General features: G+C 29.1%; 1 protein-coding gene across 6 annotated transcripts in view; it reads right to left on the reverse strand.

Annotated features, from left to right (window-relative positions):
- Positions 1–21,607, reverse strand: part of LOC132743783 (glycine receptor subunit alpha-2-like) — a 78,685-nt gene that overhangs the window by 30,819 nt on the left and 26,259 nt on the right. Inside the window, exon 1 of one of the 6 annotated variants that reach the window (XM_060732351.1) lies at positions 5,317–5,455. The exons of the other annotated variants lie outside the window; for them this stretch is intronic. The gene's annotated coding sequence lies outside the window, so the exon portion shown is untranslated. Of the gene's footprint in view, positions 1–5,316; positions 5,456–21,607 lie in introns of those variants that run through there. 6 annotated transcript variants of the gene reach the window in all.

Below are 21,607 nucleotides of genomic sequence, written 5' to 3' on the forward strand. Positions count from 1 at the left end.
TATTTTAAGACCATGATTCGTATATATTTTATCTAGCAGTGATATTTAAGAAGTAACTACTGCAATAGTAAAAATTAAATATAAATATTGATAAGCTGTTTCGAACTTTGAAAAGTTCAAACTGTCCCGGTAATATCATATTTAAAGAGTTGCTCAAGATTTCATGTATTTCTTTTTTCATTGATAAAATTATTGGTGCAAGTTGATTAAATTTATGAACTGTGTGATGGTTATGACTTTCAGTATTATGGATCTCGTGAGATTTTTATGAAAATTTATAAAGATAATTTGATTGTTTTATACTTAACTAGGGAGTATTTTATCGTTACGATAAGTTTGTTTTCATAATTGCGAATAATTCAAATGAAAGCTTAATTTCTTCAATGTCCCAACAGTAATGTGTGTGCAGTCGTATATAAGATCATTTGCTATAGAAAATACAATTATCGTGTTTATCTATGATCATTTATATTGCTTAGGTTGAAATTCATCAAAACTTTTCAATTAATTCAAGATGTATCGGCTCATTTAGAAGATGTGATGTTATCATTTACAACTTATGTAAAGACTTCATTTTAATGAATAAATTATTGCATAACAAAACATTGCAATATTATATATCTTAAGGGACCATACATCTTTTGCAATTATTTGCACTCTTATTATCATACTGAACAAATAAGGATTGTAGCTGGAAAGGATTTTGCATTAAGCTAGAATTATATATTGGTCAACAGCGTCCGTTAGAGACTAAATATCAACTATATGTTAAAAACAAAACTCCTAAACATGTTTGTCAAACTATTTCATCTTTTTTATCAGTGTGATAAATCCAAACATTTGAATTATATACCAGTCTTAACATGATTATTACCAAATGTATTGCAATTATTCGTTAACTTCTTTCAATGACTAATCGACAATGCAACCAAATATATGGCATTCTTTAAGTCTTATGCATATTTTCTGTTCAAGAAGATGTTGAACATAGTCCAGTTATTTCTTTCGAAAATAAAGTGACTGTAAAATGAAAAAGGTTATGAAATAAAATAACTTGAAATGACACATTCAGATAACAGAGCATTGTGACCGCTGGAAATAGATTTTTATTCTCTCACACACATTTTTATAAAACAAAAATGTAAATTATAAAGTAAATTATATTTAAAAACACGACTGTCATCTCTACTTCAATTTTTTACAACTGAAGCATATTTATCAATATCTACTCATACACAGATACATGTATATCTGCAATATACATATTTTCCATTCAAATTTCACTTGATTTCCAAAAGGATTAGTCAATGGCAATTAATGTATGTTCCATGAAGTAATAAAAATGTTTCTAAATGAAATAATGAGAAATATTAATGAAAAAAAATGCATATTTCCATTTTCCGTATCTTCATTGTACAAAATTCATTTTTCACTGCAGTGAAACATATTTTCCGTATTTTCACTGGTGTTTTGCCGGACCACTTTCTTCTAAATTCAGCTAGTGCACAAAATGTAAGGAAATCTCTCAAATTGTAATATCAAAAAGAAAAATGTATATACTTAACAGAAAATTCAAGTGTTTTCCTATAAATACAGGCTTTATTTTCATCTTGTGAATCATGAAATCAACTGTGAAAACAAATAATTTTTATAGGACTTAATATTATTTGAATTTTGAATTTTATTAAAATGTTAAGACTGACATTAAATCTCTTTGAACAATATTGACCTTAAAAGAACATACAAGAACAAATAGAACTAATGCATAAAGACATTTTTTAAAACTATTGGAAACAAATAAGCTAATATAAGAGGTTTTATCAACCGTTTCGGTCATTAAATTCGCTGATAATTGCTTTCCTTGCCTTGTCAGTTTTCATCTTTCAATGTTAAATACATTTTCTCTTTTCAGTAATCAATTATTTTTACATTAAGATTTCTTAATTTCCTGGCACATTTAGGTTAATTTAGGGGCTAATATAAAGGTTATTCAAAGTTCATTCACAATAATTTCACATCTTTATATGTCGTCTAATTGCAAAAAAAATGAATCGCTCAAATAAAAAAGTCACGATCTCGTGTAATCCCGGTGTTCAAATAACAATTAATATAATTAACGTCAACAATACTGTTTTCCATTACTAGGATACTTATATACACGTCATTGAATATCAATAAAATTGTTAAAGGAATATTTTCTTGACTAAGTCCTTCAAGTTGGTTAAGAAAAGACATTTGTGCAATGTCTTTTTATTCGGGTATAGATGTTTTTATTCATTATTTTAATTACTATTAATGTAAAATTGTTTATTAAACGTGAAATTAGAACTAGTCTTAAATGTAGGATTCGTACATATCTCAGATCAGTATCCTTTTAAATTAGATACATATTCGTTAAATAAGATTCGGTTTACATTGGTATTAACAGCATGTGGCATTTGATTCAGTGAATAATAAGCCTTTCATAAATGCATGAAAAGAATGCATTCTTGAACACTTATTTGTTCACATGATCTCTTTTCACATCAGATGAACTAAGTACAACAAGTCAACGGTTACTGTCACTTGATCATATTCATATGTTTTATCAGTCAAAAATATATTCAAGAGTAGATTGTCACAAGGTCCTTGGTCGGATGAAAAACAACATATGAATGTTTTCAAAGTTACCTTGAAACGATTGTTCCGATTTTTTATTAATTCAATTTACTTTACCACTTTGGAAAATGACAACATTGAATTACATTATCAATGCTTAATTGGGAACGAGGAGAGGATCCATTAGAAGATATAGAGGATATTTGTTTGTTTGTGTGTAAGATGAAATTTTATTTCATCGAGTGGGCTTTAAAAAACAGTATTCTCGCGAGTGGCGAAGTCATGAGTGACAAAACTGTTTTTAAAGTTCACGAGATGAAATAAAATTACATCTTACACAACAAACAAACAAATTTTCTGTTTATTTTATGCTTAAAAACAAGTTAAAACCAAATTTCCTTAATATTTACGTTAATATTAAAATCTGTTTTCCTCAATTGAGAGTGATTGGAATTTGAATGAATACAAGTAAGTTTTCTTCTTTTAATAACTTTTGACATTTAAGTTATTCATCAATTTCATCTTTGCTTTTCTTTAAACAGCCTGACATTTTCAGAAGTGTCAGCAAAAATAAAATTGGGGTACCACATGGGGAAAATTTAAAAAAGTAGTTTCGTCATTGAAAAATGTGAAATTAAATTTTGATAATTTTCACTGTGAAATTGTCGAATATAATTTTCACGGAAAAATTAGTAATCCACTGAAAGGCATAAAATGAATAAGGATAATAAAACAATTGGCCTTATTCACCTGGTAGAGTTTGATTTCCCCGTTTTCGAGAGTGTCCCTCTATTAAAGGAACCATTTTGTGAACTTAGATTCGAAATTTCAAAATATATGTTGAAAAAATCTGATGATACTAGTAATCTAACTACAGAAAAGTTTTTGACAAATGTAACATTTTAAGTAAAATAGATTTGTATATAAACTATATTTCGATTTTCGAAGTTTTGATTGGTAGACACTTTTTTTTATTGTCATCATTTTAACACTTGCATTGATAATTGAAGTCCAAACATGCAGAAGCACGTTCGGTTCTCTTAATTTTGCATGAAATATATTGTATACTTTACATGTCATATCTTACATGCTAGCGTCCAACTAGGAATTTATTGGAAAGCTTTTAACATACCCTCGTGAATGTAAATTAACGGTACCATGGACCAGCCATGAACTTACCACCTCAATAGACATGAATTAACAATACAATGTGAACGATTTTGACCAAACACTTAATTACTTAAAACATGTCAAATTACTATCAGTAAATAGGAAGAAAAAAGTTTCTTGTGAAATTTTAAATGTTCAAAGCGTACAAATACCATTTTCATGAAAATTAATATGAATTATTGTATGTTTTATTAAATAGACTCAGTATTAGTCAATTACAATAAATAAAGTAAATTTTACACTCAAGAAAACAAAATTTTAAAATGACAAAAACTACCATTCAGTGTTTAGATAACTTTGATTTAGTGTAAAAACTCAATTTGTTGAACGAGTATAAAGGAATAATCAGGCAAATTAATGACAAAAATATTAAAATGATGGTATGTCCTCAAATCACGCTGAAAGGACATGTTTTAAAGTCCTAGCATGCATTTCTAAATAAATATATTTGTTTTTAGTTTGAAGCGTAAATATATTTATTGCGGCGATCAGCTTAACATGTATTTTTGAAAACTGTCATTTTGGATAAAATATAGGGATTATTTATCTGAAACTTACACATCAAATTAATTAATGATTGAATAAATGTCAAATATAATTATATTAACTTTCCTTCCCCAAAAAAATAATTTATGGAGTGTGTCCACGAATATATTGATCAACCCTCGTATATTGAACGAAATTTAAACGCCGACAGAATCACTGAGGAGTTTAAGACTTGAACAAACACTTAAAGTTACGATAACTGATATTGTAGATATTGTATGATTGAAATAAGTTTAAGTCATTCATTTGATATGTCCCTTAAAATAGAGTTCAATGTGACAACTATTGTGAAATCTTAACGCTCTAACCTGGCCCTCGTTGGTCAGGTTAGAAAACCACTTTTTTATTTTTTTAAGGTGAAATGTTTAATTCCTGTGACTGCCTGGAGTATTCATTATGAGGACATTTACAGAATAATGAATGAAAAATTCAAAACAAAAACCTTTGCCTGTGTCTCCCTTTTATGAAAATCTAGAAAAGGATGCTTCCTCGGAAGCACCAAAAACAACAAGTTAATATGAAAAAATCGGCCTAATTTGGTATGTTCATGAGAGCTTATGAAAACGTGTCTAGCACCGACTTTAGCGATATTCTTATATAATACCCACCTCTTGTGGTAATCAACAAATTAAAAATTTCTGAAATGAATCTATATGAGTATCCTATTTTTTTCACATACACATATTAAAACAAGTCTACAATAAAACAAGTCAATTTATTGTTTATTTATTTACTTTAACGCTAACATACCCTATATATTTTTACAACGTCTCGTCATTATTTATTGCACATGCCTGAAAAATTTCCGTTTTGACGGAGTCGGAAAGTAAATATTTAAGAAAAAATCTACAGTTGATTCATTTAATAACAATGTGATATATTATACTGTAACGCTAACAAACGCTATTTATTTTTATAAAGCATAAAAATCAGTGCAGAATAATTATAATAAGACTTTTTGACAAAGATAGTTCATACAAAATTGAAACAGAAAGAACTTACATACTGCTAGATTCCTCGTCAGAATTAAGAAAGGCACACTATTCTAAGTATATTTCAAACAATATAAAATATTCCGTTACACACACGTTTTTTAAACGATAGAGCTATCAATTATAGTGTGCAGTTATTCTTTCGAAGGAATTGCAGACTGGGAAAATTTCCAATATTCTTTTGATTGAGTTGATCCATATTGATAAGACGCTTTCATGCTCTCTGAAATCAGCTTTCATCGCGGAAATGTACCTTATCGTCTTTGAAACATGTTCATACAATATAACCTAAGGTAACGACTCAAATCGGACTACTGTGCTGTTGATCTGTTGTCTTTATTACCGTTGTAACTTATTTTTTATGTGTATAAGACTCTGCAGACTTGGTTTTAATTGTTTGCTATATGCGTCAGGGTTAAGCCGCTGTTCCCTTGAGCATGAAATTTTACAGTACTGTTTGATTCAAGGAACAGATTAGAAAGTGTGTCTTTAAGCTTAAAGCTTCCTACACAATCGAACTTCATCTACAATGAATAAACTAAGCAAGTATTTGGGTCATGCGTTTAACTGAAGCTAGGTATTCCTCTTTGTTGATTACATTAAGCAAAAATATAGATCGTTCAACTATGTTGTTTCATTTCCCTATGATACAAGCTGATTTTATAATGATAAACGTTTCATTTATTTTGAAACTATTTCCATAAAATATTCAAGAGATAGCAAGAAATCAAATTTAATTGCTGAGTGTATTGATATGTTTTTCATGCTAGAGAATACCACAGAGGTATTTCAATGTTTGTTCCTAGTTTATTATGCATAAATAATGAAATAGGCGTTAGAAATAAAACCTATTTACATAACCGTAATTGGTCTTATGAAATATTCATGCAAAAATATAAAATGATATTGCTTTCACCTGTTGATATTGATTTCTAACTATCAAAATGCACATCAATCGAAATATTGTAGATCTATGGTAGTAACTCAAAATATTCTTTTATGTTTCAAATAATAGCACTATAAAATTGAGTGTACTAAAGAAGCTTAATAAGAAATTGTTGCAGGCACGATGTAGTTGAGCATGTTGTAGCAGTCGTATTCAACACCATAATCCCGGAATGAGCAGTATTCAACATAAGAGCAAAATAATTGTCTCATTTAAAGTGTTTAAGCAAATTTGTTTACGGTGTGGAACTACAATGAGACCGTTTATTAAGTTCTACATCATCATCCATTTCTATTTTATAACACACTGGTATGGTAATAGTTAGTTTAAGCATAAAATCTTCTCGAGGAAAATGAAATTCCATGAGTTATTGCTCTCTCCTTATGACAGTAATTCTGTACTGTGATTATGACTTAAAATTATAACCAAAAATGTTTTAACTCATTATGAAATGACAGAATCAAAGTAAAAATCAAATTTAAGGGAAGATCATTAAAAATCCAATTTCTTTCTTCAATTATTTGTTGTTTTGTTGTTGTTCTTTCAATTTATAATATTTTTAGACCACTCATCTCTAAAACACTTTTTCATCTTGCCCATATATCTTTCTGAAAACTGCAACAAACACCATTAAATGAAGAAACATACCTTTAATATAACAATAAATGTCTATATATTAACACAATGTATTCGAATTTAATTGTTTATATTTTCAAAAAACATTGAAACAGTATCGCCATTTGACTGAAATATATTCTCTGTTCAATATCAAACAAGTTCAGTTGCATCTGCTCATCCTCTTAAAAAAAATCAATTTGAAAAAAAAACCTTTATACTTATATAAGATGGGCACTATAACCATAAAAAGAACAACGAAGCCGTACATTGAATATAAAGACACTGTCAGTAGTTTAGTATGGTTTTTAATAATTGCTGTTTTTTCGCGTTGTTGAGTTTGATACCCTGTCAACGACACCATCCTGCCAACGACGGTTTCCATCCAACGACAGGTTTGAATGAATTGTCAAGCATATTCACATAGTGAGACCTTACAACTATTTAATTTCCTCAGATATTTACATGAAGGATGCAACACATTCAAATATCAAGGTGTTTTTTTTTTTCAATAAGACAAAGTATTATTTATATATTTTTTACGATAAAGTTTAGAATATGTCTATTTAAAAACTTTAGAATAAATCTTACGATAATTTTACAATTAAAATGGTGAGTAATAATAACCACAGTTTTGAAACAAATAACAATTGTTTGCAGAAAGAAAAACCAATTCAATACTCACAATTCCAAATAAATTATAACAATTATTGTATCAGAAAATGTTTATCAAATGTATCTTTTCGCATTGTATATTTTTAAAAAATGGTCATACATTTAGGATCAAGATGGAATAAAAATAGTATCATTTTCTTATTTTCTTACTTTTACAGAAAATTAACATGAAAATACTTTTAGAAAAATAGGCTTGGAGAAAAGATTATCATGAAAAAGAAATCAAAAACATTTGAAATCGATCAACAAACAGAATAAAAGTCTTCTATTTTCACTACAAAATAGACTTATATCATATTGATTAAAATAAAATCCCTTAAAAGGGTTATCAAATTGTCTGTGCTTATTTTCAAACTGTGTATTACCTTAATTTCACGAGTTTTACACGAATTTATTTATCCTAAAATCTAATGTATAATTCAATTTCAGCAAAGTTAATAGAAACAATTATCATCACATAATTACTATAGTCTGTCCCATTAAAAATGGAAATGAACTTTTGCCTGGTATGAATTAACAAAACGACGTCGAATAAAAAGTAAAACATTTTTGTAAACTAAAAAAAAGTCACCCTCGAGATTTTTCAGGATTTTACTCTAAAGTGTCTACTTTTCTTGTGAAAGCAAATTTTGATTTCTCTATGGAAAATCTCTGTTGTTTATTTTCCGTAGCCATTGCCGAAGTACTCTTCATTTGAAGATGAACGGGAGAAAGCACGTGTCATGTTTCTAATATATACATGAGATTCTCGGGGTCGTTTCATGATTATTTTACAAAGCTGGATCTACAAGATGTAACGGTTTAGTTGCAATGCATGATGGAAAACTTTAAAAAATGAAAAATAAGCAACAAGAACACCGAGTCACATGGAGTACTCAGTAGATCTAGAAAATGCACTTACTTTTATGCTTAATAGAATCCGATGAACTTTATAAACGTCACGACAAATTCGCATATGAAGATTCCTTCATTGCCAGTTTCTATCCAGTTCCGTAGATCCCACTTTTTGACTTCAAAAATCCTTAATGACATGAGTCATGACTCCTACACTTTTGATGATCCAGATTTTTTAAACTGATAATCCGTCTCATTATTAAAACATTCTTCAATTTGTGGAGTTATCTGGGTTAGCAAATGAAATATGTAAATGAAACACATCATAATTCAGCATGTTCCAAATCCATAATTCAAGAACGGCCCATAAATTTTAGTTGTCTACATCACAATGCTTATGGATTCCTGACGAAAAAAAACTTTATTACGTCAACAACAATTGACGAAATATATGACGTAACAAAAATGCCTCGCGCTTTTTATGGATGATTACAGTTGCGGCATTGACAGAGGGCGGTTAGGCATATGTAACCTCAAACAGATAATTTTAAGCGTTGAGATAAATTTGTCTTGATGGCATTTAAAATAATTTTTGTAAACCCAGATTTTGCAAATTCCACGTTCAATTCATATATTAATAATATAAAACTTTTGATAGATTTCTAACATTTAAAAATAATTTTAAACACACTTAAAATGACATGAATCTTCAACAGTACAATACTTCTTTCATTAACTACATATAAAATTCGTTTTGATTTTATGTTTTTGAACATTTTTTATATTTCTCAGAAATAGTTTTCCTACATATTTATCGTTATTCAAGACTTCTGTAAATCTTGCTCTTTTAGCTACAAAATATACAATACGTGGTATTTTTCTCCTGCGAAAAATATGCTAGATTTTAGATCTATTGTTTTTGTAAAACACTGAATATTTTCAAATTTTAGGAAGGCTAAAATTATTGAGAACGTCACTCGATGTTTCTCTTTGACTCGATCTACCCTTCATATAAACAAAATAATTATTTAGTGTCCAGCTTTATTTGTCATCCAATGAAAACGCTGTATTTCTTAAAAATTATGTGTGTTAATTTTCATAGAAGAAAAAAAGTCGATACTATATTGAAATCCGTTCATAGTCGCCTTCTATTTTTCATAGTGCTTCATAGTACCGCGTAGTGACGTAATCAAGGGCCAAATAAAGCTTGACACTAAATATGTTAGTGTTCATCTTTAGCTGTTCTATAGAAATTAGAAACATTCTCCTGTCGCTATAGCTCCCGTCGAAGTTTCTAATTTCTGTAGAACAGCACGGATGAACACTAACATATACATGTAACATTTTGTGTCTACAAAAAAACCACTTATTGTCGCTTATTGAACACTCCAATTCAAACTTTCTCTTAATAATATCAAATCACTGCCGGTATTTCTGGACATTTTGTTGAATTGCGAGACGGAAAGTTAAACATGTATTTACGAGTTTAAAGTGAAAAGGCCTATATACGTTTGATTGCTTAAACTAGAAAGCATGATATTATATTCTTATAATTTACATTTTCCCCGAACGCGAGTCTGTGTTCTCCCGTTAGCGACGGAGTTAGTAAAAGTAGACACTGTGGTAACAAGCAAACCAATGCTGAACGTATAGTGAATCAGTTTTCTTAATATTTTTTTGTCAGATTTGCATGATAATGTAGTATTTGTTGGCGTTTTCTTGTGAAAGTTGAAACCTACGGAAAGTTTTAGCGCACGAACATCGCACCCGAAATAAGAAGGGTAACATATTTTTGTATCCCATCGAACGTGGTCAATTTATTAATTTTTGAATAGACGTGATGCACACTAATGGACAGAATTCAGACAACTACAGAATTATTTAAATTAAACATTGATTAGCGAAGAACCATTTTTATAGTCTTCTAGCTGGTATTCCCGCTCCCCTACGACGCGTTGCGGTATTCAAGATACGCGCTTGATTGAAAAGCTATAATCAAATCACTTTCTTAAAAAAATATGAAATACGACATTATATCATGGTAACTAATTAAATCTTTGTGTGTTAGAATTTATAAACCTTACTGATATTTTCACTTCAAATGATTTTGATTATTTTAAATAATGGTTTGCTAGTAAAATTGCCTTTTTGACTCCAACTTTGTTGTCATTTTTCATTTTAATGATAACCTTTAGCTATTGACCAGTAAGTGAATAAGGATAATATTTTTTTATAATTACCGAGTATATTTCACGCTAATTGTGAGACGAACCCTAAATGACGTCTATATGGGCGCCGCCATTTTGAAATGGACGTCACGTCAGGTTACAACGTAAGTCAACGGGAAAAAATATAATTTTAGCATTTTGACAACATTCGTGACTTTATGAAAGAAATGAAAAACATGCCTAGAGATATTGACGTCAGGGTTAACATGACATTAATTTAAATGATTTTACTTTTATATTAAATAAAAAATGGAATGTTCAAATTTGATGGGACAGACTATAATTGATATCATCTAGTGTTATTAGATGTTTTATTAGTTATTCTGTATGTAACGGCACATTTTAACCTGCATCATTTAGGGTAATGATCACCTGCTATATGAAGCCAATAGTATGTTATAAAATTGAGTTGATTTTTATCAATTCTATATGTATCCTATGATTATAATGCTGTTTTCAAAGATTAATTGCATTTTATAGTCTAAGTTTCATGCTTACGCACGTTCACCGACTTTACAGCTATTACCCCTGGTCATCGGGCTACTGGTATCTATCTATCAATCTCCCTGGGGAGTCTTTTAACTCCGCTAAGTGCAGCCGACACTTGGCGCAACGGAATTATACCACCCTCGCAGGTACCCATTTACACCTGGGTGAAGTGAAGCAATCGCAGGTAAATTTCTTGCTCAAGGAAATTAGCAGTGCCTCTGGTGGGGTTCGAACCCGGGACCTCTCGATCCCTAAGCGCGCGTCCTACCACTGGACTACTGCTCCTACTGCTATTACAAGGTAGAGACAAATGTTAAAAAAACTATAATTATTTATACCTATATTAGCGATTATTTTTCATTGCTGTATAATCATAAGAAAATTCCGCTGTCCACATATTTTTTATACAGTTTGTTAAGAAAATAATAAACCATTGACTTTCATTATACTAACATGAAAGCGTTCTTATTTTGACTTAACTGTTAAAATACACTTACTTTCTTGAATATAGTTCATTTCCTTAATATGCTGTACTTAAATAAATGGTAAAGCGTATTTAAAACTACAATATTACTATGAAACATTCATCCTATTTACATACAAGGCAATATATACTTTAATCATTAAACTTACTTTCCACTCAAACATCAATCATATAATCGTCATGAATGGGAGTTTTATTCCAGAACATTTATTGTAACAAAATGCCGATATCATACTTGGAGAACACACAATTTTTATCTCAACCACACTGTAACACACTCCAATATTTTACAGCTGATAACTGGAGAGTTTCTGCTTAACAATATTTGTTTATGCAGAGTCATATTTGCAATAATTAACGATCATAATACCAAGAGAATTCCATTGAGACCCGACAATGTCAATTATTAAGGTTTGGACGAAGTGTCAATTCTCGTACTGTAAGAAATTTATAACAAATTCAATATTACTCCCAAAAATATTATTTAGATTAAAGATAAGATCATTTTTCTTTATCTTTAGTTTAAACCTCTTAATTCAAAGCTTAAAATGAAACATTCTTTTCAGTTCGGATCTGGTCTCATAAGATATTCAATTAAATATTACCGACAAAGAAGCTCTATGTAATAAATACGTATGCAATATATACTTCAACGATCAAATTACATACATGTAATCTTAACTGCACATAATCAGAATTATAGAAGACAAGAAATAAAAAAAAATATATTTAAACAATTGTGCTCGAAAAACTTGAAAAGAAGCTGCATGCATTTATTGCTTTCGTCAAAACGATATGTATAATTCTCCTTAGAATTCAATAATCCTAATACAATGAGCATTTGAATTCTCATATGAATTAGCGAGACCTTTATATGCGGTATGTGCAATATTTGCAGCGTCTGTTGTCTACATGCACAGTAGACTTAGAGAAGCCAGATGCCTTATTTTGATAATATGCAGTTAATGAGTCAATAATGTCATTCCTATGTGGCATGCATTGTGATCATTTTTTTCACCATCAAATTGAGTTGATTTAGTAATATATTTCAAACGATTGACGTGATTTCAAGTGATGATTTTCCAAAAATGGATAAAGAAAAATGTTTATGATACAATATATATAATATATAAACGATGTAAATAATAAAATGACTGTTCCACTATTATTAAGAATCGCACATTACCGATATATTCTAGAAGATATTTATAGACATATACATTCGTCGATGGTGGTTTTCGCCCTCTTAATGTCATAAATTTTAAAAACAAAGACCAATAAATTAAAAAAACTGAAGGGAAAAAGAAAAAAATGGAATCAAGCAAAATAAAAATCATGCAAAATACAGACGGTTTATCTTACGTGTCAGTAGTGTCAGTTTTATATTTTAAATTTGCTTTGGATGTTTCATTTACATGTATCTGTTAAACACGTTCTGTCATGACCCAAGGATTCGAAAGAGGCAAATGGTTCAATAGGTGTAAAGGTTGATTATTTCAACATTTTCAGACCATGAATATTAAATATTTTATCTTGCAGTGATATTTAAGAAGTACCTACTGACATAGTAAAAATTTAATATAAATATTGATGTGTTTCAAACTTTGAAAAGTTCAAACTGTCCTGGTACTTTTTTCGGCTCAAATATAATATCATATTTAAAGCGTGGCTCAAGCTTTCATGTATTTCTATTTACATTGATAAATATAATTATTGGTGCAAGTTGATTAAATTTATGAACTGTGTAATGGTTATGACTTTCAGTATTATAATGGAACTCGTGAGATTTTTTATGAAAATTTATGAGAATAATTTGATCGTTTTATTCTTAACAAGGGAGTATTATATCGTTACGATAAGTTGGTTTCAAAATTGCAAATAATTCAAATGAAAGCTTAATTTCTTCAATGTCCCTACATCAAAGTGTGTGCAGTCATATATAAGATCATTTGTGATAGAAAATACCATTATCGTGTTAATATTTGATCATTTATATTGCCTATGTTGAACATCATTGAAACTTTTCAATTAATTCTAGATGCATCGGCTCATTTAGAACATGTGATGTAATCATTTACAACTAATGTAAAGACTTCATTTTAATGAATAAATTATTGCATAACAAAACATTGCAATATCATATCACTTACATGACTTAAGGGACCGTACATCTTTTGCAATTATTTCCACTCTTATTATAATAATGAACAAATTAGAATTGTAGCTGCAAAAGAACTTTGCATTTAGCTAGAATTATATATTTGTCAATAACGTCCGTGAGAGAGTAAAGATAAAATATTTGTTAAAAAAAACTGAAATCCTAAACTTGTTGGTCATCTTTTTATCGATGTGATTAATCCAAATATTTAAATTATATACCATTCTTAACATGATTGTCAATACCAAATATATTGCAGTAAGTCGTTAAAATGAATAATTATCACCGCAACCAAATATGTGACATTCTTTAAATCCTTTGCATATCATTCTGTTTAAGAATATATTATATATAGTTCAGTTATTTCTTTGAATGTTAAGTTGATATAATTTTAAAATGTAATAAGATTATTTAAGGTGATACATTCTGATAAAATGGTATTGTGACTGCAGGAAATAGTTTTTTATTCTCTCATAAATATTGTTGTAAAATATAAATGAAGTTGCTGATATCTGCGTCTCTTAAAGCATATGTTTACCAATATTTATTTAAACATTGAATATCTGCAATATATATTTTCCATACAAATTTCACTGGAATCCCAAACGGATAATAACAATTATAACAAATAAAAGTAATTACAAATCAAAGTGAATGATATAAATATAATGATTGTGAAATGACATATTAAGGTTAAAAGAAATGATTTTAACTGGCCCAAAAATGTGTATTTAATGTGTATATCATAAACAACTTTATTTTAGTATATTCAATTAAAAGCTTGCACAAGGTTTCAAAGACATTTATGTAACCTTAGCACAACCAAACAATTCCTTGAAGAATTTACATTCATAAATTATTAGTTTGACAAAAGCCTGATTCCCTCAAAATGAAAAATTGCAGTCAAACAAATTGTTCACAATATATTATGTTTGTCTGATGTAAAATCGATTTTTGTTTCGTTGTATACTGCAACTTATATGCAATTTAATCTAAAGATAATGTCTGCGCAAGAAGTTACAATTTTGCATTTATTTTCATTACCATCATTATGAATGTAAATATACATTTATATATACACTAACGTCAACACCTCTTAATATATGAAATTTGAAATTTTACATATATCTTGTGAAACACTTAGAATTGAAAAATCTACAAAGGATAAGATAGAAAATTACTCAGAATTTCATTTAAAATGATAGATTGTGCTTTTTAGCCCGACATGGTGTCATTTTGGGACACTGGGCACTATAAATATCATATTCTGGCAAACGTGCCTAAGTCAAATGGTACACACATTTTAGGAAAATATTTCCAGTCCCGTAATGTTTATAAACATCAGCGGAGATCTTTTAACGACTTACAAGGTATTGGTTGTCAGATTTTAATGACATCGTATCAATTTAAATATAAAGATAGATACCGTAAATATATTATTTGAAAATATTGAAATAAGAATATTAAGTTTCCTTTATATAACAACTCTAAGTCTTGTAAGATTTGGTGACCATCGTTTAGGACAAATGATGTCCCTCCTTTTTTATTGTAACCTAATATGTTACAGTCCTCGGTAAGATAATATAAAAAGTTATGGAAACCTTTCACAAGGTCAAGCAAGTGGAATCATATAACAGTCTAAATGTTATTCTAATAGACCCATTTCTTTACATTTTTGTCTCGTTCATTCTTTATAATGGGTGATGAATCTGGCGTCATATTTAAAGACAATTGGTCTATCACACTCCAGTATATAGCTTATGTAAATTTAATCGAAACTCCCAAGTAACCTGACACTGTTTCTAATACATTTAACATGGTGCTAGACATATTTTCTGTCTTGATCTTAAGAAGACTTTGTTTCAAATAAATACACTAGATCATATATTTATCTGAAACAGCATGCTCGGTTATGGCTCTATTAGTCTGAATGTAAGCCGCAATCGAACTACTGCTGAGACCGCTGTCTCGTAGTCTTCGATAAGGGACCTACGAACACAGATTAGTAAGAATGAACAGCAGAAGATGCGCGGTCATACCGCCGCGGTCCAACGCTAGTTTACGACATAAAGAACATGAAACATACGGGTAAGGAGCAAATAGGACAGTTAAGGTTGCGGGCAGTCGTTGCTCGAGTACAGTTGTATTGTCCAATAGTAGTGTAGTAAAAGTCTAACGCACTAAAAATAAGTGATTATAGGTACAAAAGCAAACAATACTTTTTTATATATTTATTAATATGGCTGTAGAAACCGAAAGTACAAAAAACCAACCTGTTGACATTTGGTCGGATTTGTTTAAAATGAACATCAGTGGGCATATTTAAATTACAAATTGTTGTCAGACATATTTTCAAGCATAAGGGTACCGGAACAGACATAAGATGTCAAATATATACATACATTCGTTATACATTATCTCTGTTTCTGTTTACATCTGTAAACCACGTGGTAGAACTACTTTCAATCCGTATTGTTTCCGAGGTTAATATTATAGATAATAGCCGAGGCAGTTCCGAATGTTGAATAACCTTTTGAATAGGTTGTTTGTACTCGTATTTATTATCTACAGTTGTGTACAAAATCATAAATACGTATTTTTGTTATATTTACATTTATACACATTAATATGATTTGATGGAGAATGGATACATTCTGAGGATGAAAACGTATCATGCAATTTATTTTCTGTTCATATTTTAAATATGAAATGCATTAAGTAGGAAATATACTACGTACAAATGTTCTACGTGACATCTTCATTTAAACTTCTGCACTTATGTATGTTTACTGCTTGAGACATTGAATTAATATTGGTCTAGTTCAAAATTATTTTGAATGATAAATCGAATGTTTTCTAAGTTATTTTGAATAATACTTGTTCTATAGTGGTATTATTCAACATAATAGAGCACACAGTCAAACCATATTTCATTAAATTATAAATAATGGTTGTTGAATAGTAGAATTATAAAAGGGTTAATCAGTATAACTTATTCTATACAGAGACCATCACAGTAGAAATTGATTACCTTTGATATGTTGCCTTGAATCTTCGTTTGTATTCAAAACCATGTGAATGAACAAAATATTAAATGCCCAAGTAAAAGTTATTGCCATCCAATGAATGAACAATGAAAAGATAAATAAGCACCAGTCAGAGAATAGTATTGAATAAAAAAGCAATAAAGATTTAATAAAATACATTTATTGGCCATAAGGGGATTTCTTTGTGAGCTGATATAGTAAAATTGTCATTGCTTTTATTGATTGGGTTAAATAAAAATTTATTTTAGTTCGATTGTGTTGGAGGCTACAAGCTTATTGAAACCTTCTCGAATTCGTTCCCGGAACCAACCAGTTTTAAGCAATGAATGTAAATGAATTCTTGCTCAAGGAAACAATGTCTTGCCCCTAACTAGCCAAGGCTTTTCATTGAATAACATTCTGAAAAAGTTTTATTCGTTTTGTAAGACAGAGCTTTTTCTTACGTCTATCTTTTAGATTAAGTAGTCTTCCTAGGACACGAGATAATACAATTATCCACTTAAACATGGTCCATTGTCCCATTGAAGAATACATTTTGATCTTCTAACAAATATAGATTAAATTAAAACAAAATAATTTTAACATTCCATAATTATTAAAATTTTCATGAAACGGAACAGATGGCACAAAACACACATAAAATTTTGTAGAGAAATGTTGATTTTTTTAAACAGTTTTCCGGTCACAAGATCGTTATGTGGATGAGATGCATAAGGCTCAAATGTTTATCTCTTTATGAAACCTCTTGTAAAGAACAATTGCCTTAAATACATTAAAAGATTTTGAAAATAGCATATTAAACTAAGGTTAAACAACTAACGTAAACTAAGATCATATTTTTGTTGCGGCGTTGCCTTGTGGTTACAGATCGGACTTGTTATCTCAGGATTGGTGGCTGTAATGGGTTCAGATTCCGTCGGCATGACATTCAACAACTCAAATAAATTATTCTATGAATAATACGGGGCTGCGTAACATTTACGTATATGGAACAAATATAAAGACAATCGTCTAAGTGAGTAGAATAGTAAACAAGATGTGTAAACGACTTGTTTGCAAGTACTTTCAATGCCATTTGCTCATCTAAACAATGAATATCGGAATATTATACATATAAAAAAATTGTAATGTGCAGTCATATAAGCCGTACAATATTGTGCATTCGTTACTTATCCATGTCATTAACAATCAAACTCATTGTGAAGTTTTCTCTTAAGCTACCACGTGTGTGCATCTGCGATCATTTGTTATCTTCATCTCTGGACATATGGCGACAAATGATCGATTCGTATCGATTGCTATCACTACGCATGCTACTTTGCATTATCTGATATGAAACAGTAAGAAATACACTGCAACATGATCGACTGAATGTAACAAACAAGACGTCTTAGAATATGATATTTTAAAAATTGAGTTCTTGTTTATCATCAAAAAGGCATTAATTAAAAGGGAAAAAAAATTGTGGTAAATATATACAATGTCTTAAATTTATTAAGTCTGAATGAAATTTAAGTAATTTTGCATAACGTATGTTACCGAAACAGACTTTTAAACTTTGGGGTCTTCTTACGTCTTTTTGCGGGTTTATGATGACAGTTTTACGGATCTTGCAGTCGAGCAAAGCAGTGTTACAACCCGTTTTGTAATAAAGTTGCAAATTGTAATAATTATTACAAAACGGGTTGAAAAGTTTATTACAATTTGAAATTTTCCGCCCAACCCGTTTTGTAATAAAGTTGCAAATTGTAATAAACTATCAATAGAAGTCAAAAGTCAATTTTACCCACTAATATAAGTTCATCTTCAGAAATATCATATAATTTTAAGTAACACATACATGTGACCGGTACTTTATTGCTAAAAGTTACTATTATTAATATTCATGAAAATCAGCATTTTTTTAGTAAATAATGACAAATATATCATTTTAGATGCAAATTGTAAAATTTATTACAAAATGGGTTGAAAAAGTTTATTACAATGTTGAAATTTTCCGCACAAACCCGTTTTGTAATAAAGTTGCAAATTGTAATAAACTATCAATAGAAGTCACAAGTCAACTGTACTCACTAATATAAGTTCATCTCAGAAATAATCATATAATTTAAGTAAGTAACACATACATGTGACTTACTTTATTGCTAAAGTTACTATTATTAAATATTTCATGAAAATCAGCATTATTTCAGTAAATAATGACAAAAATATCATTTTAGATGCAAATTGTAACATTTATTACAAAACGGGTTGAAAAGTTAATTACAATTTGAAATTTCCCACACAACCGTTTTGTAATAAAGTTGCAAATTGTTAATAATTATTACAAAACGGGTTGAAAAGTTTATTACAATTTGAAATTTCCGCACAACCCGTTTTTGTAAAAAAGTTGCAAATTGTAATAAACTATCAATAGAAGTCAAAAGTCAATTTTACAACCACTAATATAAGTTCATCTTCAGTAAATATCATATAATTTTAAGTAACACATACATGTGACCTACTTTATTGCTAAAGTTACTATTATTAATATTTCATGAAAATCAGTATTATTTCAGTAAATAATGACAATTATATCATTTTAGATGCAAATTGTAACATTTATTACAAAACGGGTTGAAAAGTTTATTACAATTTGAAATTTTCCACACAACCCGTTTTGTAATAAAGTTGCAAATTGTAATAATTATTACAAAACGGGTTGAAAAGTTTATTACAATTTGAAATTTTCCACACAACCCGTTTTGTAATAAAGTGGCAAATTGTAATAATTATTACAAAACGGGTTGAAAAGTTTATTACAATTTGAAATTTTCCGCACAACCCGTTTTGTAATAAAGTTGCAAATTGTAATAAACTATCAATAGAAGTCAAAAGTCAATTTAACTTCACTAATATAAGTTCATCTTAGAAATATCATATAATTTTTAAGTAACACATACATGACCTACTTTAGTTGCTAAAGTTACTATTATTAATATTTCAAATGAAAATCAGCATTATTTCAGTAAATAATGACAAAATATCATTTTAGATGCAAATTGTAAACATTTTATTAACAAAAACGGGGTTGAAAAAGTTAAATTACAATTTGAAATTTTTCCACACAACCCGTTTTGTAATAAAGTTGCAAAATTGTAATAATTATTACAAAAACGGGTTGAAAAGTGTTATTACAATTTGAAATTTCCGCACAACACCGTTTTGTATAATAAAGTTGCAAATTGTAATAAACTATCAATAGAAGTCAAAAGGTCAATTTTTTACCGGACTATATATAATTCATCTTTCAGAAATATCATATACATTTTTAAGTAACACATACAATGTACCTACTTTATTGCTAAAGTTACTATTATTAATATTTCCAATGAAAATCATAGCATTATTTCAGTACAATAATGACAAACTAATATTTTAGATGCAAATCTGTAACACTTATTACCAAAACGGGTTGAAAAGTTATTACAATTGGAAATTTTCCACACAACCCGTGTTTTTTTTAATAAAGTTGCAAATTGTAATAATTATAACAAAACGGGTTGAAAAGTTATTAAAATTGAAATTTTCCGCACAAACCCGTTTTGTAATAAAAGTTGCAAATTGTAATAAACTATCAATAGAAGTCAAAAGTCAATGTTTTACCCACGTAATTAAGTTCATCTTACAGAAATATCATATAATTTAAGTACACATACATGTGACCTACTTTTACTTGCTAAAGTTACTAATTATTAATATTTCATGAAAATCAGCATTATTTCAGTAAATACATGACAATTATATCATTTTAGATGCAAATTGTAACATTTATTACAAAAACGGGGTGAAAAGTTTATTACAAATTTGACAATTTTCCACACAACCCGTTTTGTAATAAAGTGGCAAATTGAATATTATTATTACAAAACGGGTTGAAAAGTTTATTAACAATTGAAAATTTTCCGCACAACGACCGTTTTGTACCAAAAAGTTGCAAATGGTAATAAACTATCAATAGAAGTCAAAAGTCAATTTTACCGACTAAATATAAGTTCATCTTCAGAAAATATCATATAATTTTAAGTAACACACATACATGTGACCTACTTTATTGCTAAAAGTACTACTTATTAATATTTCATGAAAATCAGCATTAGTTTCAGTAAATATAAATGACAAATATCATCATTTTAGATGCAAATTGTAAACACTTATTACAAAAACGGGTTGAAAAGTTTATTAACAATTTGAAAAATTTTCCACACAACCCGTTTTGGTAATAAAGGTTGCAAATTGTAATAATTATTACAAAACGGGTTGAAAAGTTTATTACAATTTGAAATTTTCCGCACAACCCCGTTTTGTAATAAAGTTTGCAAATTGTAATACAAACTATTCATAGAAGTCAAAAGTCAATTTACCGACTAATATAAGTTCATCTTTCAGAAATATCATATAATTTTAAGTAACACATACATGTGACTACTTTATTGCTAAAGTTACTATTATTAATATTTCATGATAAAAAGCATTATTTCAGTAAATAATGACAAATATATCATTTTAGATGCAAATTGTAACACTTATTACACAAACGGGTTGAAAAGTTTATTACAATTTGAAAAATTTTCCACACAACCCGTTTTCGTAATAAAGTTGCAAAATATGTACATATAATCAGTACAAACACGAGTACAGAAGCTTAAGTAAATTGGCGAGATCTCATTGGCGTTCCGAGTCACAGCCTCAGTTCTCTCTGGAGTCTAAATATCGACGTGCACAATTGTAAGAAGTAAATAGCTATCAATAGAATGCAAAGTTCGGTTAAGATTAACGCCACTAG

This window comes from Ruditapes philippinarum, unplaced genomic scaffold (assembly GCF_026571515.1).
Source record: "Ruditapes philippinarum isolate M1 unplaced genomic scaffold, ASM2657151v2 ctg3345_1_1_1_1, whole genome shotgun sequence".
NCBI classification, from domain to species: Eukaryota; Metazoa; Mollusca; class Bivalvia; order Venerida; family Veneridae; genus Ruditapes; species Ruditapes philippinarum.